General features: G+C 37.7%; 1 pseudogene; it reads left to right on the forward strand.

The window, feature by feature from the left end:
- LOC110207512 (liver carboxylesterase 1-like) overlaps window positions 1–18,123 on the forward strand; it is a 60,134-nt pseudogene extending 42,011 nt beyond the window's left edge.
- The last annotated feature ends 3,151 nt before the right edge of the window (window positions 18,124–21,274 follow it).

Below are 21,274 nucleotides of genomic sequence, written 5' to 3' on the forward strand. Positions count from 1 at the left end.
ACCTTACCTCTTGCTCATTTAACAACTTTCATTGTATGTTGTCATTTCAGCCTCTCAAGTTCCCCCATGCAGTATGGATAATTTCCCATGGTCAACATTCTCTGATTTCTAGAAGGGTAAGTAGCTGGTTTTTTGTTTGTTTGTTTGTTTATTTATTTATTTTTTTAAGAGAAAATATTTTTGCCACAGTCATACTGCATTGTTTGGAGCAGATGTCATGGTTGGTAGGAAGGCCAGGAAAGAATTGACCTCCTATACTTCAACTAGCATACTATCTGTAAGCTTTCTATTTTTGCTAACTGGATGCTTGGTTTGATTGTTTCTTTGCCGAGAATTCAAAATACTACAGACAGTATCTATTTATATTTTGGCACAGTGTTAAAAATCTTGCTTATTCTATCCTAGTTATAGCCCTAATTTTCACAAAGGTCCCTCCTATAGGTCCTAGTTGACTTGACAATCATGTAAGTCATGATCAGGGGAATGGATTTCATTTCTGATGACCAAATGTCCGAGTATAAGAGTCAAGGCTAGAAAACCATTTGAGGTTCCTCTCCCTTCAATTCAAATATCTTAGAGAATATCTTCTTTAAAGAAGTCTAAGACATGGGGACAGTGGCCTGAGTATCCTGACAGCTATAGAGAACCTGAGGTGTTGAGGCTTTCTCTGAAGAGAGGGATATTTACCATATGAGCTATCTGCTTTCTCAGTGAAGTCAACCTGACTCTGGATTAAACTTGTGTCCATGCATAAGGGGCAAAATGCAGCCTTGGGATGGTCATTTAGATCCACTCAAGCCCCAAGCATGTTTGAACGATAAATCAGACAAATGAAGCCTAAGTAGTTTGCTGGGCCTAAGAATGACTTGAATATTTGCTACAATTCTCTACTTTGCACATGTATCCGTTTGTCAGCAATGGCTGAGGAATCTCGGGAGAATCCAGAGATATAGAGAACAAGGGCCAGGCGTGTTCAAAATGCAATGATTGAACTCTTGCTGCATGAGTTTCAGTGGCATTGGCATAGTTTGCACCAAATGCAATCTTTATTTTAGCCTTATTAAAAAGATAATGCTATCCTCTTTTCTTCATTTTCTCTCTTAAAATGGAGGCCAAGTATTATATAGGGTGGTGATGGGCTGTGAAAGATTGTTTTATTCAACAAATTGAGAAAAGAGTACCACCAGTCATTTCTAGAAGAGTTTACCTCATCTATTTTTTCTTCCAAAGGCCTACGATGAGTTGGGGCTAAGTAGGAGGGAGAAGCACTTGAGGTGGTGGTTCCAAGCATGATTCCCTAGAGGCCATGTTACTCTCTTTGTGGCTTTTACAACTTGGCTTTGCCAGGAGGTGTGGGAGACCAGAAGTCCTATGTACATCTTCCCTGAGTACCTTCTTGAGAACACTGTGAGAATGAACCTGATTGTCAAGTGAATTAGCAAGAGCAGCTCTTTCTGGGAAATTTCTTTCATCCGTTCTTTTTTTTTGCCATCACAGAAATTATACCAATTGGATTTCACAGGAGATCCCACAGAGGTAAGTTATTTTTTGTTATTTTAATTTTAGTTCTCGGTTCTTTTAAGTTAGTCAATCAGTCAGTTAATAACATTTATTAAGAATCTACTGTGTGACAGGGATTGTGATAAGTGGTAGAATTCTAGTTGCTAAGTTCAAGTTAAGTGCAGAAAAGACATACATCTCTGAATGGAATAGTTCAATGTCATATCCTTTAATAGGACTTCATCACACTTTTGGATACAATTACTGATGTGTAAAAATTCATCTTCTGGATTCTGGGACTGATCTTTTCAGTTTCAGAGTACCTTCTAGATCAAGGACTCTTAATGCATGCTTGTGTGTGTGTGTGTATGTGTGATGGACTCCTGTGGTTATTAGAACGGGTTTCAGTGTTTTAAAGTTGTAAAATAAAATACATAAAATTAAAAGTGAAATAAATGATGCTGAAAAAGTAACTAAAATATATATAAAAAAATAAAAGTTTACAGATACCAGGTTAAGAAAACCTAGTAAGGCTTTATATAACTTTTTCCCCCTACTATCCCAAAATCTCTGTCAAAATAATTCTATTGATGACTCTGCCAAAAGTAAACTTTTTTTTTCTAAGTTCATGTCAGAAAATATGAATAAAAAATTAAACAAAACAAAAACATTCTAGACTAGAGAAACATTTTTGGAGGGTCAATTATGCCCTACAGTAGCTCTCAGAGATGAGACCAAGACTCCAGGCAATTAAGGCTATTCTTATCAATCTCTTCCACCCCTCGTATAATCTGTGAAAACAACTGCAATTGTAATAGGAGACTTTAGCTTTGGGCTAATTATTAAGTGGAAAATATCTGGGATTGATTAGTTATTTGAAATTCCAAGCCTTGCTGACTCATTTCAGTAGTAATCAAGTTCTCCCTAGCCCTACCTCTCCCATCATCTTTGCTACAAAATTATTTCTCCTCTTAGGTAGGATAGTGTATGTGGAACACACTAAGACTCCATCATTTCTTTAACATTTTCCTAAAATTCCACCTATTCCAAGAAGTCTCTTGAACTAAGCTGAAGAGATATTATGATGAATTCCTTCTAATCCCTCTATCTCTATGTATGGTCTTCTGAATCTTTCCTTGCCCAATGACTGTACTCAAGCTTTGTTTTGTACACAATGTAAATATGTCCTTTCTTCTTTCTTCAGTTACCATGTTCCATTAATAGTCTACCTTTGCAGTCTGGTTTGCATTTGTGGCAAGGTCCTATAGAGGAAAGTGTCTTGTATGATTAGTCTATAAGTCTGGACTTTGCCACTCTCCCCTTAGAGCCTCAATTTCCTCATCTGTAAAAGAATGTGATGCAGAAATTCTTACCCTATAGATGAACATAAAAGCTTCTTAAGGACAGGAATGTTTGGGTTCCAACTTTGTAATCCATCTATCATTAACATATAGTTATGGAAATGTCCATAGAATGTTTGTTGAATAAGGGTCAGACTAAGTGATTCCCAGGGTCCCTTCTAGGCTGTGTCGTATGATTCTATAACCACTTTAAACATCCTTTTTCTTATCTGTATGATAATGCAGTGTAATAGTCCTTTCACTACCTACCTCATGAGATTATCAGGACCAAGTGAGGTAATAGATGTCTATGTGATTTATAAATAAGAAAATGCTATACTTATATAAATTTTATTCTTTGAGTCATGGAATCATAGCACTTTTCTAGGTCAACCCATACCTGAAAGGAATCTCCACCTCAATACACCTGACAAGTAATCATCTAACCTCTTCTTGAGGACCTCCAGTAAGAGGGAAATTACTACCACCCAAGGAAGTCCAATCCCATTTTTGTTGCTGCTGTTGCTGCCGTTCAGTTGTTTCAGTTATGTTCGACTCTTTGTGTCCCAGCCTGGTGCTCTATCCACCAGGCTACCTAGCTGCATGTATTCCAATTCTGGACAGCTCTAATTAAGAAGTTATTCCTGACATGAAGCCTAAATGATTTCTTTTCTTTTCTTTTGTTTTAATTAATTAATTATTTTTTTAGTTTTCAACATTCACTTCCACAAGATACTGAGGTCCATATTTTCTCTCCATTAGTCCCTCCCCACACCACAAAATGGTGTGTATTCTGAATTTGCCCTCCTTTCTATAACTCCCTCTTTTCTTATCCCCTTCCCCTTCTATTTTCTGTAGGGGAGGATAGATTTCTATACCCCATTGCCTGCATATCTTATTTACCAGTTCCATGTGAAAACAATTAAAAAATTTATTATTATTATTATTTTTTTTTTCTTAGTGAGAAAATTGTGGTTAAGTGTCTCACCCAGAGTCACACAGCTAGGAAGTATGTGTCTGAGCCCAAATTTCAACTCAGGACTTCCTGACTCCAGTGCCTGTGCTTTATTCAATGCACCACCTAGCTGCCCCTTGTGAAAATAATTTTTAACATTTGTTTTTAAAACACTGGGTCCCAAATTTTTCTCCTGTCCTCCCTCCCCACGCACCCTCATTGAGAAGACAAGTGACTGAGTACAGGTTATACTTGTGCAGTCATGCAAAACACTTCCATACTTGTCATGCTGTGAAAAAACTATACTTCCCTTCATCCTATCCTGCCCTCTGTTTGTTCTATTCTCTCTTTTGACCCTGTCTGTCCTCAGAAGTATTTGCTTCTGATTATCACCTCCTCCAATCTGCCCTCCCCTTTATCATCTCCCTGCTCTCTTGGCCTCTCCGCCCCTATTTTCCTATAGGGTAAGATAGATTTCCATACCCAATTGAGTGTGCATGTTATTCCCTCCTTAAGCCAAATCCGATGAGAATAATATTCACTCATTCCCTCTCACCTTCCCCTGTTTCCTCTCCACTGTAAAAGTCTTTTCTTGTCTGTTTTAGGTGAGATGATTTACTCCATTCTACCTCTCCTTTTCTCTTTCTCCCTGTATAATCTTCTCTCACCCCTTAATTTTATTCTCCAGATATCCCCCCTTCATCTTCAACTCATGCTGTGACTATCTATCTATACATACATACATATACGTATATGTGTATATATGTGTGTGTGTGTGTGTGTGTGTGTGTGTGTGTATTTTTTTTCTTTACCACTACGCTAATACTGACAAAGGTCTCATGAGTTACCAATATCATCTTTCCATGTAGGAACATAAACAGTTCAACCTTAATAAATCCTTTATAATTTCTCTTTCCTGATTACCTCTTCATGCTTCTCTTGAATCTTGTATTTGAAAGTCAAATTTTCTATTCATCTCAGGTCTTTTCATCAAGAATGATTGAAAATCCTTTATTTCACTGAATATCCATTTTTTTCCTCTGAAGGATTATACTCAGTTTTTCTAGGTAGGTAATTCTTGGCTGTAATCCTATCTCCTTTGACCTCTGGAATATTATATTCCAAGCCCTCTAGCCCCTTGATGTAGAAGCTGCTAAATCTTGTGTTGCCCTGATTGTGTTTCCACAATATTTTGATTGTTTCTTTCTGGCTGCTTGCAATGTTTTCTGCTTGATGTGGAAACTCTGGAATTTGGATATAATATTCCTAGGAGTATTCCTTTGGTGATCTTTTTCAGGAGGTGATCAGTGGATTCTTTCAATATCTCTTTTACCCTCTGGTTCTAGAATATGATTATTATCCTTGATAATTTCTTGGGGCAGCTAGGTGGCACAGTGGATAGAGCACTGGCCCTGAAGTCAGGAGGACCTGAGTTCAAATCCAGCCTCAGACCAAACACTTGACACTTACTAACTCTGTGACCCTGGGCAAGTCACTTAACTCCAATTGCATAAAAGCAATAAAATAAAATAAAATAAAATAAATTTTTAAAAATTAAAAAAAAAAAGATAATTTCTTGAATGATGATGTCTAAAGCCTAAATGATTTCTTTGCAACTTCCACTCATGGCTCCTGATTTTACCTTCTGGAACAAATCCCAAACCTCACCTACTTGACCACATTCTTGAACATGGTTGACATTAGCTTACGCCTCCTCCAAATTCTTGTTTTTGCTGTATCATCTCTATATGTCATGGATTTAATTCTCTTTAACATTTTGGCTGTACTCTTCTGGGTTCCCTTCATCTTATCAATATTCTTTGTAAATTAAGGTATTCATAATTGAACAAGATACTTGGGATGATGTCTGATGTGGGCAAAGTACAGTGGGACTATCATCTTCTTATTTCTGGAAATAATGCCTCTCTTAATGCAACCAGGATCACATTAGCTTTTTTGGATTTTACATCCTACTTCTGAAACATATTGTCTTTGTAAAAAGTCTCCAGATCTTTTTCAGACACATTGCTATCTAACCATATCTTCCCCATATTGTACTTAATGAAATTTATTTTAGAATTCAAGTGTAAGATCTACCATTTATTCCCACTAAATTTAATTTTGTCAGATTCAGCCCAATGCTCCTTCAAGACATTTTTGAAACCTGACTCTATTCATGCAATGTATCCCTTTATCACAATCAGTGATAAAAAAAAAAAAAAAAACTAAGTAGGATACAGCTAGGCATGAGTCCCTGGAATACTCCAGTGGGGATCTCTTGCCAAACTGATACTGAACCATTGAATGTGAAGGTCCTCTAGTTTATGCCAAAGGAGGATGAGATTAAGGAACAAGGTGTGCTTAGCCAGGAGAAGGGAAGATAGAGGAAGGATATAAGTAGCTGTGTTGAGGGAGCTGAAGAGTTGTCATGTAGGAGTGAAACTTGATTTTTTCAGTTTGACTCTATAGACCACCTCCAGGAGAAATGGGTAGAAGCTTCAGATGTTTGGCATAAAAGAAAACTGTGTAATGATTATATCCATTTAAAAACACAATAAATTGACTGAGAAGATATGTTATAGAGGGAATTCAGGTTCTGGTTGGAATAGACAGTCTTTGAGCACTCATGATTCTAAGCACTAAGAGTTTGAAATTCTGTGACAGGATAAAAAAGCCAACCAAGCAAAATGCAATGAGTGCTAATTTGTCAATCAAATCTAAGGTGAATGTGTGCACATGTGTATGTATGCGTATTTATGTGTGTGTGTGTATGTGTGTATATATATATGCATACTTATATATATGTGTGTATATATGCATATATGAGTATATACATAGATACATGCATAGAAAAACATGTGTGTATATTATACATACATATGTATCACACAATGCATTTTGTATGTGTATATTTACATGCATGTATATATTTATATGTATGCATATATTACTTGATATAATATATCTCTGTATGGGTCTATATGCATATTATATAATTTATACATTTCTATGTGCATTTGTTATGATACTAGCTCACAGTTCTGTTTTTGATTACTTCATAAATCCTGTGACATACATATTAAAAACACCATCCTATCTTACAGATAAAGAAACTCAGATTTAGAGATGTAAGCTATTTGTTCAGTTTGTTGGTTGTAAATATTAGAGCCATGGAATGAAATTTTGGCCTTCTGGTTCCATGTTCTGTACTTTTTTCATAATTAAATAAATGAAAACTGACATTCAAAGAAGAAGAAATCTATATAAGTTAGAATAACTAGGGAAAACACTTTGAGAAAGTGGCACTTAAGCTTGGCCCTGAAAAGATGAGAAAACAATATATCCAATAATTTCTCCCCAGGATAATCCTTTACAATGGACTTTTATTTATACAGTAATACTTTTTGACCATGCAACAATTAAATTGTTTTTTTTTCTGATGTTCTAATCTATTGTACTGAAGTCAGTTATAAGAAAGCCAAAATTAATTGATTCAAAAAAAGCAATTCATTTGTGATACAAAGACAATACCCACAACTGTCATTGAAATTCAGATGCCCAGACTGAAGTTTTCAGGTCCTTTTCCATGTTGACCTTACCAAAGGATAAGGAGACTGTGTTTCCACAACACCATTATTCTTTTCATCTCAGGGCAGATAATAAGTACTCAAAGAGCAAAGGAGCTATATTACTATTTTTTTCTTCTTCCAGAAATATATATTCCTAACTACAGTTGTGGATGGAGTATTTTCCCCCAAAAGTCCTGAAGAGCTCCTGGCTGAAAAGCCATTTGGTGGCATTTCCTTCATGATGGGAATCACCAATGATGAATTTGGTTGGCTTCTTCCAACCATAAGAACATTGTGTTTCTTCTGGAATCTTGTGTTTTTCTCCTTTTCTCTCCAGAAGCAGAGATTACCCATGAGTTAAGCTGAGAAAAGGCTTCATTCATTGGGTTGGGACTCCTTTGTGGCTGATTCTGATTTAACAGTTCTATACTCTCTCCAGCACAGGACTCCATTTCTAAGGAATTGCTTTAGACAGTTGTTTAGTTGCTGCAGAATTGAAAGTGGTGTTTGGCACTCACTCTCCTACTCAAAGAACCTTAGAACATTGGAGCTGGAAGGCATAGAGTCTAAACCTCTCATTTCCCAGATGAGAAAACTAAGGCCCATAAAAGGGGAGAGATTGAATCAGGTTGATACATTGTGTTAATGTAAGGAGTAAGAATAGCAACCAGATCTCCAATTTTGTATTCTACTCCATGACTCACAAAGCATATAATGTCCCTGTTCTCCCTCAAGATTCTTTTCTATTACAATTGGAAATGTTTTGTATGAAATTCTGGATTTGACCCTTCCCATCTCTCTCAGTTGGAAGCAATACGATACTGTAGGGAAGAGTACCAGATTTGAGACTTGCAGACATGGGTTTGAATCCTGGTTCTGTCAGTAGCTTTTATATGACCTTGTGTAAATTACTTAATGCTCTTCTGTGAACTTCAGTTTCTGTGTTTGTAAAATGAATTGGTTGGGGGAACCAAGAGGGGGGAGTGAAAAGGTAGTCACTCTCACTCTCCCCTATCAACCTCTGAAAACCCAGAAAATATTAGCCCAGAAAAAAGACCCTGGAAGAGCTGAACTAGAAGAAAGATGGGGAACAGTAGTGCAGCAGCCCAGCAAATGGGTCTCCCAGGGCCTCAGCAAAAAATAAGGGAGGCAGAACCACAAGAGGCCCCAGGCAGATAAGTACCCTGCAGCATTCTGAAAGGAGGTGAAGAAAACAACCTAAAGGCTTCCTAAAGCCCCAGCCTTGCTGGTTCCAACCCAACACCAGGGGAGCCGTCTGAGCCCTGCAGCCTCCAATTGTAAAGATATCCTGAAGCACTGGTGGTAGAACAGGCAAACACCAATACCTGGACCTCTGAGTGCCTCAGTGAGGGCAGGGGGAACCCATGGAAACCAGTTCAGAAAACCACCAGATGCCTCGGCACTCCACTGCAAAGGAATCTCCCAGGGCATTAGCAGAAACAGAGACAACACTGCAAGGGGGCCCCAGGCAGATAAACACCCTGCAGTGCCCATTTGAAAGGAGCTGAAGAAAGCTAAAGGAAAGGAGAAGCAGGCAACCTAGAATTGCCTGAAAGTTCCAGCCTTGCTGATTCCAGCTCAACATGAGGTAAGCTGCCAGAAACCTACAGCCTCCAATTCCCAGTATAACAGGCCCCAGCACACAAAGCCTGTGACCAAGACCTAGGCTCCCAACATAAGAAGCTTGGGTTAGTGCCCTCTGTTCCTCAGCAGGAGAACTCAATCTCTTTAAAGGCCAGGGAATAAAGAAACACCATGAGTAAAAAGAAATGTACCATAGATTCATATTATGAGAAGAGTGAAGATCAAGAAATTCTGAAGAGGACAACATTGTCAACAAACCCACATCTGCAACAACAAAAGGGAATATGAATTGGTCTGAAGCCCAAAAAGCCTTCTTAGAAGAGCTCAAGAAGGATTTTAAAAGTCAAATGAGAGAGGTAGAAGAGTCCTTCAAAAATACAATTGGCCAATTGGAAAAAAAATGCGCTGAAGAAAACAAGTCCCTAAAAACCACAATTGGCCAATTGAAGAAGGAAAGACAAAAACTAAAAGAAGTGTACCCTGAAGAAAGCAAATCCCTAAAAAACACAATTGGCCAATTGAAGAAGGAAGTACAAAAACTCACAGAAGAAAACAATCTGTTAAAAACTAGAATTGGACAAATGCAAACTAATGTCTCTATGAGAGAGCAAGAAGCAGTCAAACAGAAACAAAAAAATGAAAAAAATAGATGAAAATGTAAAATACCTCATTGGCAAAACAACCGACCTGGAAAATTGATTCAGGAGAGACAATTTAAAAATTATTGGACTACCTGAAAATCATGATGTATCTTTCAGGAAATCATAAAGGAAACTGCACTGAAGTCCCAGAACCAGAAGGGAAAATAACCATAGAAAGAATCCACTGATCACCACCTGAAAGAGATCCCAAATTGACAACACCAAGGAATATAATAGCAAAATTCCAAAATTACCAGATGAAAGGGAAGGTGCTGCAAGCAGCCAGAAAGAAACAATTTAAATATCATGGAACCACAGTCAGGATTACACAGGACCTTGCCGCTTCTACATTAAAAGACCGCAGGGCATGGAACATGATATTCTGTAAGGCAAAGGAGCTTGGAATGCAGCCAAGGATCAACTACCTGGCAAAAACAAGAATCATTTTTCAAGGGAGGAGATGGATATTCAACAAAATAGGAGACTTCCAAACTTTCCTGATAAAAAGACCAGAGCTCAACAAAAAAATTGATCTTCAAGTACAGTACTCAAGAAGGACTTAAAAAGGTAAATGGGACAGAAAGATACAGTATGTTGTTAAAAGGGGGGGGGGTCAGGGCTGTTTAAAACCCTACAAGGGAATATGACACTTGTAACCCTTGAGAACTGTATTGTTATTACACCATGTTAAAGGGGTATACATAAAGAGGGTGGATACTAGTTGACTTTGATGTAATGACAAAAAAAAATCTAATCAAGTGGGTTAAATGGATCCAAATGAGTGGATGAATCAGATCTTAGAAAATGTATTGAGAAAGGAGGAGGCAGACAAGGGTAAATTACATTACAGGAAAAGACACAAAATCCTATTACAGCAGAGGGAAAGAAGGGGGAGATGAGCATTGTTTGAACCTTACTTTCATCAGATTTGGCTCAAGAAGGGCATAACACAATCAGTTAGGTATAGAAATCTAACTTGCCCTATAGGCAGTAGGAGGGAAAAAGGGAAAGAAAAGGGAAGGGGGAAAGAAAAGGGAGGGTGGGAAAGAAGGGAGGGAAGAAGCAGTAAGAGTAAAGGGGAAGAAAAGGAAAAGGGATAATAAAAGGGAGGAGGGATTGAAGGAGGTGTTGGTTAAAAGTAAATGAATTGGTTGTACTAGATTAAGAAACTATTCAGCTCTAAATTCTGCGATAAATTAACTCACTGGGATGTAAATGGAAGCTAAACAGTTCAAGGTTACCTCTAACAGTGCACTCTGTATTCTAAAAGGTGACATTCTAGTAAACTAATGGAATGTGGTTCTAGTATCAGTCCCTCTTCAGGCCTTATTGCTATGTGAGAAAGCTATAAACCAACCCTCTGGGCACCATGGGAATCTCAGTTCTGTCTTCCTGGAAGAAAGGGTGCAAATATTGCTTTTAAGAACTGAAAAAAAAATACTATTTTCTCTCATCTTTTTACTTGTGTGGTTTCCTGGAATATTTAGTGAATAGTGTTAATCATTGAACCAACACTACTCATCAGAGAACTTCATGTTAAATTTGAAGATAAAATTGTTTTCCTCATTTATGTCACATAGACCATTTTAATTTCTCTCATTAACCATTAATGCTTTATGAGAATCTTGTGGGTTTTTTTTCCTTTTTTTCTGGGGCGGGGGATGAGATATCCTCTGTCAGGTGATGGATTGAACCAAGAGACAGCAACAAAACTATTATGGCACTCCTACCCACTTGTCGTAAGATATTTAGAGACATAGAATATAAGATCTGAGAGGAACTTAAAACATAGATGGCTAAGGTTAAAAAAAATCCCTGAAAATATAGAATGCTACAACTCAAATGACCTCAAAGCCCATCGAGCACAAAGCCCTCATTTGATACATGGGGGAAATTGAGGCCCAGAGGAGGGAAGCAGTTTCCCAAAGATCACACGTCTAGCCTGTGACAGAGATGAGACTTAAACCTAGGTCTCCTGATGTCCATTCCAGTACAATTCCCACAGCACCATTAGTCTTTCTATCTCAGGGCAGGCACCAAGTACTCAAAGTAGTTTAACTGACAGATATCTGTTTAGGTTAGAAAATGGAAACCTTTATGTTTTGTTTTGTAATTTTTTCTTTTTCTTTTTTCTTTCTTCCTGTTTTTTTTTTTTGTGAGGCAATCGGGGTTAAGTGACTTGCCCAGGGTCACACAGCTAGTAAGTGTCAAGTGTCTGAGGCAAGATTTGAACTCAGGTCCTCCTGATTCCAAGGCCAGAGTTCTATCCACTGTGCCATCTAGCTGCCCCTAATATGTATTTTTAAAGCAAATGTTGACAGTTAAATTTTCTAGCATCATAACAGTCAGAGGGCAAAATGTTTTAAGTAATAAAATTCAAAAACTACATTTATTACCCATACAGAAAAAGACGTAAAAGAATGCATGTAGTGAATTCACCCTATCTTCTCTAACTCATCTCCATTCAGTTTGAAAGTATGCAATAGCATATTATTTGTGTCTTTTTTAGGCATTTATTCCAAATATACTTTATGTAATATTTATGTGTTGTTGTTTTAACTCCCTCTTAGAATATAGATTCTAAGAGGGCAGGATGGGGGTAGGACTTGATCTGTGATTTCATTGGAAATTCCTGGTGAGAAAAATTCTTCTACCAATTGAGATTGGCAACTTCTCAGCAACTTATAGTTTTAGAGAAGACTCTTTAGCATAAAGACACTAAGTGAATTGTCCAGAATCACATAGCCAGTGTGTTTCTAGAGGCAGGATTTGATCCCAAGTCCAACTCCCTATCTACCATGTCATGCAGTAAGAAGCTTGTATTTTTCATCTCTATATTCTGCTACATGTCTAGCACAGGAACCCAGCACAAAGTAATAGTCCTTAAAATAGGCATATCCCTCCAAATGTCAGTAATGAATTCCACAAAAGCAAGATTTTAGATGAGACATTTCAGATTAAATTACAACAGTAAGCAATGTTACAAATAAGTTACTGGCTTGAATGATTTATGGCAGGATTTATAATATTATAAATGGACTTGTTTATAATGCATTTGCAATATTGTGAAAGACATGAGGTGGAGTAATTTTAAGTAAGATATCAATTCAATGGAGTGATTAAATGATGGGTAAATGGTTGAAATGAATGAATATGTTTGAGTCATTTTTCACTCCTTGATACATTGACTATTTCAGGAAATCCCCAAAAACATTACTTCTGTGGTAACTGAAGAGTATCTTGTAGTGACAGATGATTCTGTCAGAAAGAAAAGACTTTTTCTGGACATGCTAGGAGACTTGACATTTGGAATACCAACTGTGATTCTGGCTCAGCATTACAGGGGTAAGTTTCTGAGGAATATGAAGGAGGAGGGTGGTGATACAGCATGGTATACCCCTTCCAACTTTTAGTAAAATATATTAGCTCACTCCATAGCTACTTGGAACATACCCTACCAAGAGACATTGTAGACACTATATAATAAAAGGAGTTCTGGGATTTGAAGACCTGAATTCAAATCCTTGCTTGAATATTTCCTCGAAGTAAATGCATAGTACAAGGTCATGGAGTTTATAAAGGGGGAGATAGGAACAGATTATGAGAAAGGGGCACTGCTTAACCTAGATTAGGGACATTGGTCAGCTGGGGAGGAGAAGCACTCTGGACAGCATTCCAACCTTAACCATGGTTGATCAATATTGACTATATGGTATACAATTATTTCTTCTACATTACAACTTTCCCCACCATGGTTTTGATATATCATGGGCTGGCATAGGAAATTAAATGGGAATTGGGGGGGAATTTTGCAGAAGCTACAGATGACACATGAAGGCCAGCAGACGACACAAGAAAAGTTTAGAAACTCAGAAGTGCATAAAATACATGTATAATATTGTATAATATCAATCTAAATTTCACATTAAAGCACTATAAACACTTCACAAAAGAAAAAGAAAAAAAAATCAGATTTCTTCTCTGGTGTGAAGGGAAGGCCAAAAAATTTTATGCAGATTTGCTAGATTGCAAGGGCACCATGCCCCTAATCACCATGGTGGGGAAGGGATAACTGTATAAGATTTTATAGCTGGTAGGATTCATCTAGTTGAACCCCTTCGCTTTACAATTTGGGAAGCTGAGAACCAAAGATCAGGTTACATGATCTCCCCAAGATTACAGCTTTTATGTGAAAAATTAGATCAGACTGCCTTTGTCAAGCAGTGGCAAGATGGCTGTTGGGATGAAACCAAGGGGATTTCCACAGGATATTGAAGTCTGAACAAGATGACCTCAATGCTCATGGCCAAATCTAAGATTCTATACCAGTAAGGCAGGGCTCACACTTTCAAGGAATTATTTTTGGATAAATAACAACATTACAAATAACATACTTTATTCAATGTGAGCCATTGTTCTGCATGCCTCTATTGACACTTCTAATTATATTATGTTTCCTGGACCTACACTTTCCAATTACTTAAAATGGCTTAATGTCTCAGAAAACCAACCTTTTTTTCCTTTTTAATCTTTCCAAAGGTGTTTTAGAAGTTTCATCTGTCATAAAAGACTCTAGAATTTCCCACCACTTTCTTTCCTTTCAGATTGAGGTGCACCCACCTACATGTATGAATTTCAGCATCGCCCAAGTATTTTGGGAAACATGAAATCAGCTGAAGTCAAGGCAGACCATGGGGATGATATCTTCTTTATGCCTGGGTCTCCATTTTTAAGAGGTAATGGATCTTTTTTGCTACATGAGCTTCATAAAAATATTACCTACTGGACTTTTCTGAAAAATAAGTTGGTACTTACATGGGTTAAACTCCTTAGGTTAATAAAGTGCCTTTCTATTCTTTATTTCATTTGGTCCTCACAATATCCCTGTGAGGTAGAAAGGGTGATTTATTATCATCTCCAAATTATAGATGAGAAAGCTGAATGGCAGAGAGTGAATTGACTAGAATAAAGTGAGTGTTAGAACTGGAACTAGAACAAATATCTGGTTCTTCACTAAAAGTCTTCAAGCAGAGGCTAGATGACCACTTGTCAGGACAGTAGATGGTGTTCTTATTCTGGGTGGGTTGGAGTAGAAGATGTCTGAGGTCCCTTCTGGCTCTGAGATTACCTGATTTTGAGCAGAATGCCACAAGCATTCAAGTCAGTTCTGCATCAGGAGTCTGATTTCCTTTAATGGCTGTCCTGCTTTAGGAGATGCTGATAACAAGATTCAGAGAGCAAAGAGTCTCTGTCCTTCAAAATCAGAGAACCCATCAGTGCTCTTAAGATTCATTCTATGGCTGTGTGGCTTCAACTCCTTCCATTTTAGAGCTTTGGTTTCTACACTTTCCCCCAATTTTCTTTTCAAATATGGCAAGTTCTAATTGGCTTCGTGGGGCTACCTAAGGATTCCGAAGTATTTCCCACTCAGAAAAATTACCTGAGCCCAATTTTCTTTTGAACTTCCATCGTGAGTACCATTCAGGTAGAATGTGAATACTATCAATATCGAGGTTTTAGATGTCTAGCCATAACTTGATATAATGGTAAGAACGATAGATTTGAAGTCTTAGAATTTGGGTTCAAATCCAAGGTCTGTTTCTTATATGATCTTGGGAAAGACACATGACCTCCTTTTCAGCTCTCAGCTTCCAAAACTGCAAAGAGAATGGGCTCAACTAGATAAGTCCTACTAGTTTTAAAATACTACACATCATACAATCAGTATTTGCCAACCATGATTAAGGTTAAGGTGCTATCCAAGAAGAGTATACAGGAAAGAGGCACTGTGTAGATGAAAAGTCTAGGGTTTGGGAGGAGGAGAGAATGCCTGAAAGGCAATAAGATATGAGAGCAAAGAAAGTAGAGTGGGCACTGAAGATAAAGTTTGCAGTTTTGCTCATTTACAACTTCTAATTCCATTCTAATACCTATAATTCTCATTTTCAGATGGTTTCTCAGAAGAGGAGAAGCAACTTAGCAGGAGGATGATGAAATATTGGGGCAACTTTGCTCAGAATAGGTGATATTAATAACATAGGAAAGGAAAACATTTAAAAATTTTATTGATATCTTTTATTTCTGTAGCACCTATTCTTCCCAATATATCCCTCCCAAAGAACTTTCTCTAATATTAAAGAATAAAAAAAAGGGGAAAGAATAGTTCAGCAAAATTAACCAACTTGTGAATCATATATGACCAGAGGATGAGATGCTGATTCATGGTCTCCCACCTCTGAAAATTAAGAAACAGCGTAAATTCTCATATCTTTTCTCTGAGACCAAGCTTGGTCATTACAATGTCATACATTATTTTTTTATGAGTCATTATTATTCTTTCTATTTACGTTTTTGTAGTCACTGTATGGTTTTTTCATGGTTCTGCCTTCTCCATTTACATCAATTCATGTCTTCTCATGTTTACACATCCATCATATTCATTATTTCTTACAGCTCAATACTCTTCCATTACACTCATGTACTACAATATATTTAGCCATTCTTCAGTCCATGTTGGAACATGGACTTTCCCCACAAATTCTTCACCACTACAAAAAAGTCTTATTATAAACCTTTTTTGTACATTTTAGATATTTATTTTTGTCATTAACCTACTTGAGGCAAATGACTAGCAACGGGCTCATTGATAGAGTATCAACATTTTGTTCACTTTATTTTCAAGATTCCAAATTGTTTTCCAGAATGATTAGAGCATTCCACAGCTCCACTAATAACAGTGCATTAATTTGCCTAACCTGTAATCTCCTTAACATTGACTATTCTTTCTTTTTGTCACATTTGTCAATTTTATGGGGGTAAGGTGAAATATTGGGACTGCTTTAATTTGTATTTTTCCTATTATAAGTGATTTACAGTCTTTTAATTTGGCTGTTTATAATTTATAACTTTTTTGAGCACTATTCATATTCTTCTGCCACTCATCTTTTAGAGAATAAATTTTAGTCATATATTTATGTTAAATCCCTATGTACCAAACATTTATCAGAGATATTTGAGAAAGAAAATATTATTTTCACAAGCCTGTGATATATTCTTTCACAAATGCATATGACATTTTTATGGAGAGCCAGCACAAATATAGAGTATAATGGTAGAAAATTAGGGAAATATATGGTTAAGGCTAACCATTATACCAGTATTGTTAGGCTTCAATGTCCTTTCTCTCATTTGGAGTCCTTATAAGTCTCCCACCCTAGGCACTGCATCTGTGTTGGGTATATTGCTGAATTGGGACCCTAAGGTCTACTTTTCCCTGATTAATGACTCTTGATTGCCAGAGCTAGGTCTCTCTTGAATTCATAGATAGCTCTTTTTTTTTTCCTCTCAGAGGTACTACCATGTAAGTGACTGTCCCTCTGGATCTGCTTACATCTGGAAATTGTATACATTTGCTCACTCAATTGGGCCTCAAACTCTTCAAGTAACCCTAAAACTGCTGCGTTTGTTTCTACTTCTCCGCAAGCAGTCCTCCTGTCAGATACCATGTCCAAAAGAGGAAGGATGGGGAAATCGCTTCCTGTCCCCAGTCAATATCTCTCAAGGATTGGGTTCTTCCATAAAGGACTACAGAATTAGCCCTAAACCATTAAAGGGCCTTAACAATATTTGCCCAGTCAATGATTGCTTCTTCCCATTCAAAGAACGATGTTTACATTTTGTAACAGCATCATTATGTTGTTCCCATCTTATTAACACATTCACTAGTTGTCATCTGTGATTACATCTTCTTCTTGAGGTACCTGATGTAGAGATGGGAGAAAGCCATCTTGCTCCTCCTCACTGCCCCTCCTCCCACCATGTCAAATATGGAATTCTTACTCAAGTATTTTATGTTCTTGAGTTTATCAAACACTGTGTTATTGAGTTCATTTGCTTGTCATTCTTCCTTATCTAGTCTATTCCACTGATTTATTTTTTCTGGTTTTTAACCAATACAAAATACTTTTGATAATTATTACTTTCTTGCATTACATGTAGTCTTGTTTTTTTTTTCTTTCCTGTTCTTTTCTTTTCTTTTTCTTTTTTTAGGCAATTGGGGTTAAGTGACTTGCCCAGGGTCACACAGCTAGTAAGTGTCAAGTGTTTGGTGTGAGGCTGGATTTGAACTCAGGTCTTCCTGACCTCAGGGGCGATGCTCTATCCACTGTGCCACCTAGCTGCCCCTTATATGTAGTCTTGAAGTGCTAATTGACAAAGAGGAAACTTAATAATGCCCCAATACTAGAAAATTTATCTCCGCATATTTCGTGGATTTCCCCACCCTTTCCTCCCTTTTGTCATGACCACTACCAGTAATTAAATGGTGATCATTTTTAAAAAATTGTTACCTTTCCAGAAATCCCAATGGTGAAGGATTGCTAAAGTGGCCTGAATACAATCAGAATGAAGAGTACCTCCAAATTAACATCACTTCCAAAATAGCCAAGAAGCTGAAAGAGAAAGAAGTGGCATTTTTCACTGAGCTCTTGGCAAAGGAATCTGATGAAGAGTAGAGAGATCATATTTAGATATCATCTGGTTGGGCAACTGCGTGGCCTTGAAAAGAGGCTTCAGTGGACCTGGACAAGAAGAAATTTTTGCCTTCTATGGATGTCTATCTCTGGTGGCAAGCAGGCTTCTCATCATGAACATGGAGAAGCAGAATAGTATTAGGAAGAAATATAAATAGCCATATGTCAACACCATAGGTGTTAGGCTGAAAAGGGCTTACAGCTTTGACACCTTGGCCCACAAGGAGTCCAGAGTCTGTAATCTTTTCTTCTTTTCTTAATGTTCCAAAGAATTAGCTTTCAATGGGTGTGATTAATTTGGGTTTCATTAAATAAAATATTTCTTTTGTGATTCTTGCTACTTATACCAGAATTTTAGTCTTTAATATGGGGATAAATCAACCTTTGAAATAACCACTATCAGCTCCTATATTTTGAATTACAAGACAGATTTTCTTTGTAATATTCCCTAAAAGTTTAGAGTTATAGTACAAAATAAGATTCTTAGGTGTTACATCCAAGAAGCTCCATTTTCCCATGTGACTTTCCTTACCAAAAAGAGCAGAGAATCCCATTTGCTCACCATCTAACTGAAATTCCCAGAGGCCATGTAGCAGCGCTTATACCCTTCTTATAACATCTCTGAAATTCTTACCTAGAGAATCAGACATACTATATCACAATCTACATCAAGTCCTACAGTAGCTGTGGCATGATTTGCACTCAAGATTCCTATTCTCTCTTTCTTCTTCCTCTATTCTTTTTCCTCTTCTTGTTTTCTTCCTTCTTTTTCTTTTAAAATTCTTCTTCCTACTTCTTTGCTTTCTTTTTTTCCTATTTTTTTCATTTAATCAACATTTATTAAGTATTTGTTATATGTAAGTACTTACTATACTGAGTACTGTGTATTCAAACACAGGAGAGAGACAGCCCTGCCCATGAGAAGCTCATACTGGCATAGTATATACAATGATTCTAGAGAATCGTGTTTTGATCAAGGGATTCCAAGAAGAAGTATAGGGCAGGTGACGTGTCCCTTTCCAGTAGCAATAGTGGTATTGATTTGGTCCTTTCAAGTGCATGAAGAAGAAAGAGAAACTGGGTGGGGGCTATGGTTATCTACTAAATGGGTAGGCTCTGCTGGTTGGAATGTGAAGCATGGTCTGAAGCCAGCAAAACATACTGAGTTGAAATGAAACAATGAATTTACTCCTCTTCTTTACACACCCTTTTCCTCTTTCTGGCCTTTTTTCTCTCCTCTTCCTTTCTCTTTCTCCTCTTTTATTCTTTAAATCTTTTCTCCTTCAACTCCTTTTTTATCAATTCTACAAAAATATGAACTGTTAGATTAACTTTTCTTGGAATCTACAAAAGACCTAATTAGTGCTTCTGCACGAATTGAGCATTTGAAGTTCGAAATGAACTTAACTTGAAATCCTGAATACTGTCTCTACAGAAATCCTAAAAATGAGGGTTATTTGTTTGGCTTTTGGACAAAGACCTTGAGTGAGCACATTACATCTTGGGCTTTCTTCCTGTTCCTCTCTCTGATTTTTATTTCTCTTCTGCTTACTTGGTTTTATTTCATCCTCCCTTAGGAAGCTATTTTGTTGACACTTCTCAAATTGCTTTACTTTTTTTTTGTGGGGAAGTATAAAAAGGTAAGCAGGAAAGAGAAATCACAAGGAACTTATTAAAATTGAACTGTTTACATTTAAAAATGGAAAGATGATATCTGTAACTCATTAAACCTTTCTCAGTATTAGGGTTGTTGGAGGGGAAAATATATATGCATGTATGTATGTGTGTGTGTATATATGTATATATGTATGTATGTGTATGTATATATGTATGTATATATTTATATATGTACATATACATATATGTACACATATAGACAGAAGACACAGGGTCAGTTGCAGATGGTGGGATGATATCTAAAAAATAAAATGAAGAGGTGAGAGAGGATTGGGAGGAGGAGAAAGAGAGAGGTAGAATAGGGTAAATTATCTCACATAAAACAGACAAGAAAAAGCTTTTTAGGGCGTGAAAGTGAGGGAAGGTGAGAGGGAATGGGTGAATCTTATTCTCATCAGATTTGGCTTACGGAGACAATATCATACACATTCAATTGGGTATTGAAATCTATCTTACCTTACAGGAAAATAGGGGGAAAGGAGATAAGAGAGAGGGGATGATAGAAGGGGGGGCAGATTTGGGGAGGGGTAATCAAAAGCAAACAATTTTGAGGAGGGAAAGGGTCAAAGGACAGAACAGAATAAACAAGGGGGATGGGATGGGATGAAGGGAAATCTAGCTAGTTTTTCACAATATAAATATTACATTTATAACCTGTGCCAAGTTGCTTGCCTCCTCAATGAGGGTCAGTGGGGAGGGAGGAAGGGAGAGAATTTGGAACCCAAAGCTTTAAAAACAAATATTAAAAATTGCTTTTAGGGGTGGAGCCAAGATGGTGGAATGAAAGCATTGACTTGCTTGAGCTCTCCCCCAAACCCCTCCAAATACTCATAAAAAATGACTCTAAACAAATTCTGAAGCAGCAGAACCCACAAAAAGACAGAGTGAAACAAATTTCGAGCCCAAGACAACCTGGATGATGGATCAGAAAGGTGTATCGCATCTGTCTGGGAGCGCAGCGCGGGGTAGGCGTGCAGGCTGCAGCAAACCTGGAGCAGGCCTCAGAGGACTGAATCACAGGCAGCTGTGGAGGTTTCCAGAATCCTCAACCCACAAATGCCAAAGACAACTTAGAAGGTCAGTGGGAAAAGTCTGTTTCTGTCAGTGCGGAGAGAGGAAGGTGGGGTTTCAGCTCCATTTCCCAAGAGCATGGTCCGGGGGGGGGGCAGCTACTTCCCGAGCTTCTGGCCCACAGACTGAGGGGATATCCAGTGGCTGATCAGACAGGAATTTCAAGGATCTCTTTGCCAGTGCTGAGGCAGGAATCTCTTGCTTTGTCTGTGTTTGGATCTGGGTCACAGCTCTGGGCAGCGGTGCAGGGGTGAGGAGGGGCGCTGGCATGGAGGAGCTTGTTGTGGCTGTACAGAGGAGTCCCTCTTCACAGTTACAGGACAGAAAGGATTACTTGTGGTCACAGGCAAAGAAAGGCGTAAACACTTCGTCCCTTATCATACCA

The sequence above is a fragment of the Phascolarctos cinereus genome, unplaced genomic scaffold, assembly GCF_003287225.1.
Source record: "Phascolarctos cinereus isolate Bilbo 61053 unplaced genomic scaffold, phaCin_HiC Scaffold_2;HRSCAF=192, whole genome shotgun sequence".
In the NCBI taxonomy this organism is placed as follows: Eukaryota; Metazoa; Chordata; class Mammalia; order Diprotodontia; family Phascolarctidae; genus Phascolarctos; species Phascolarctos cinereus.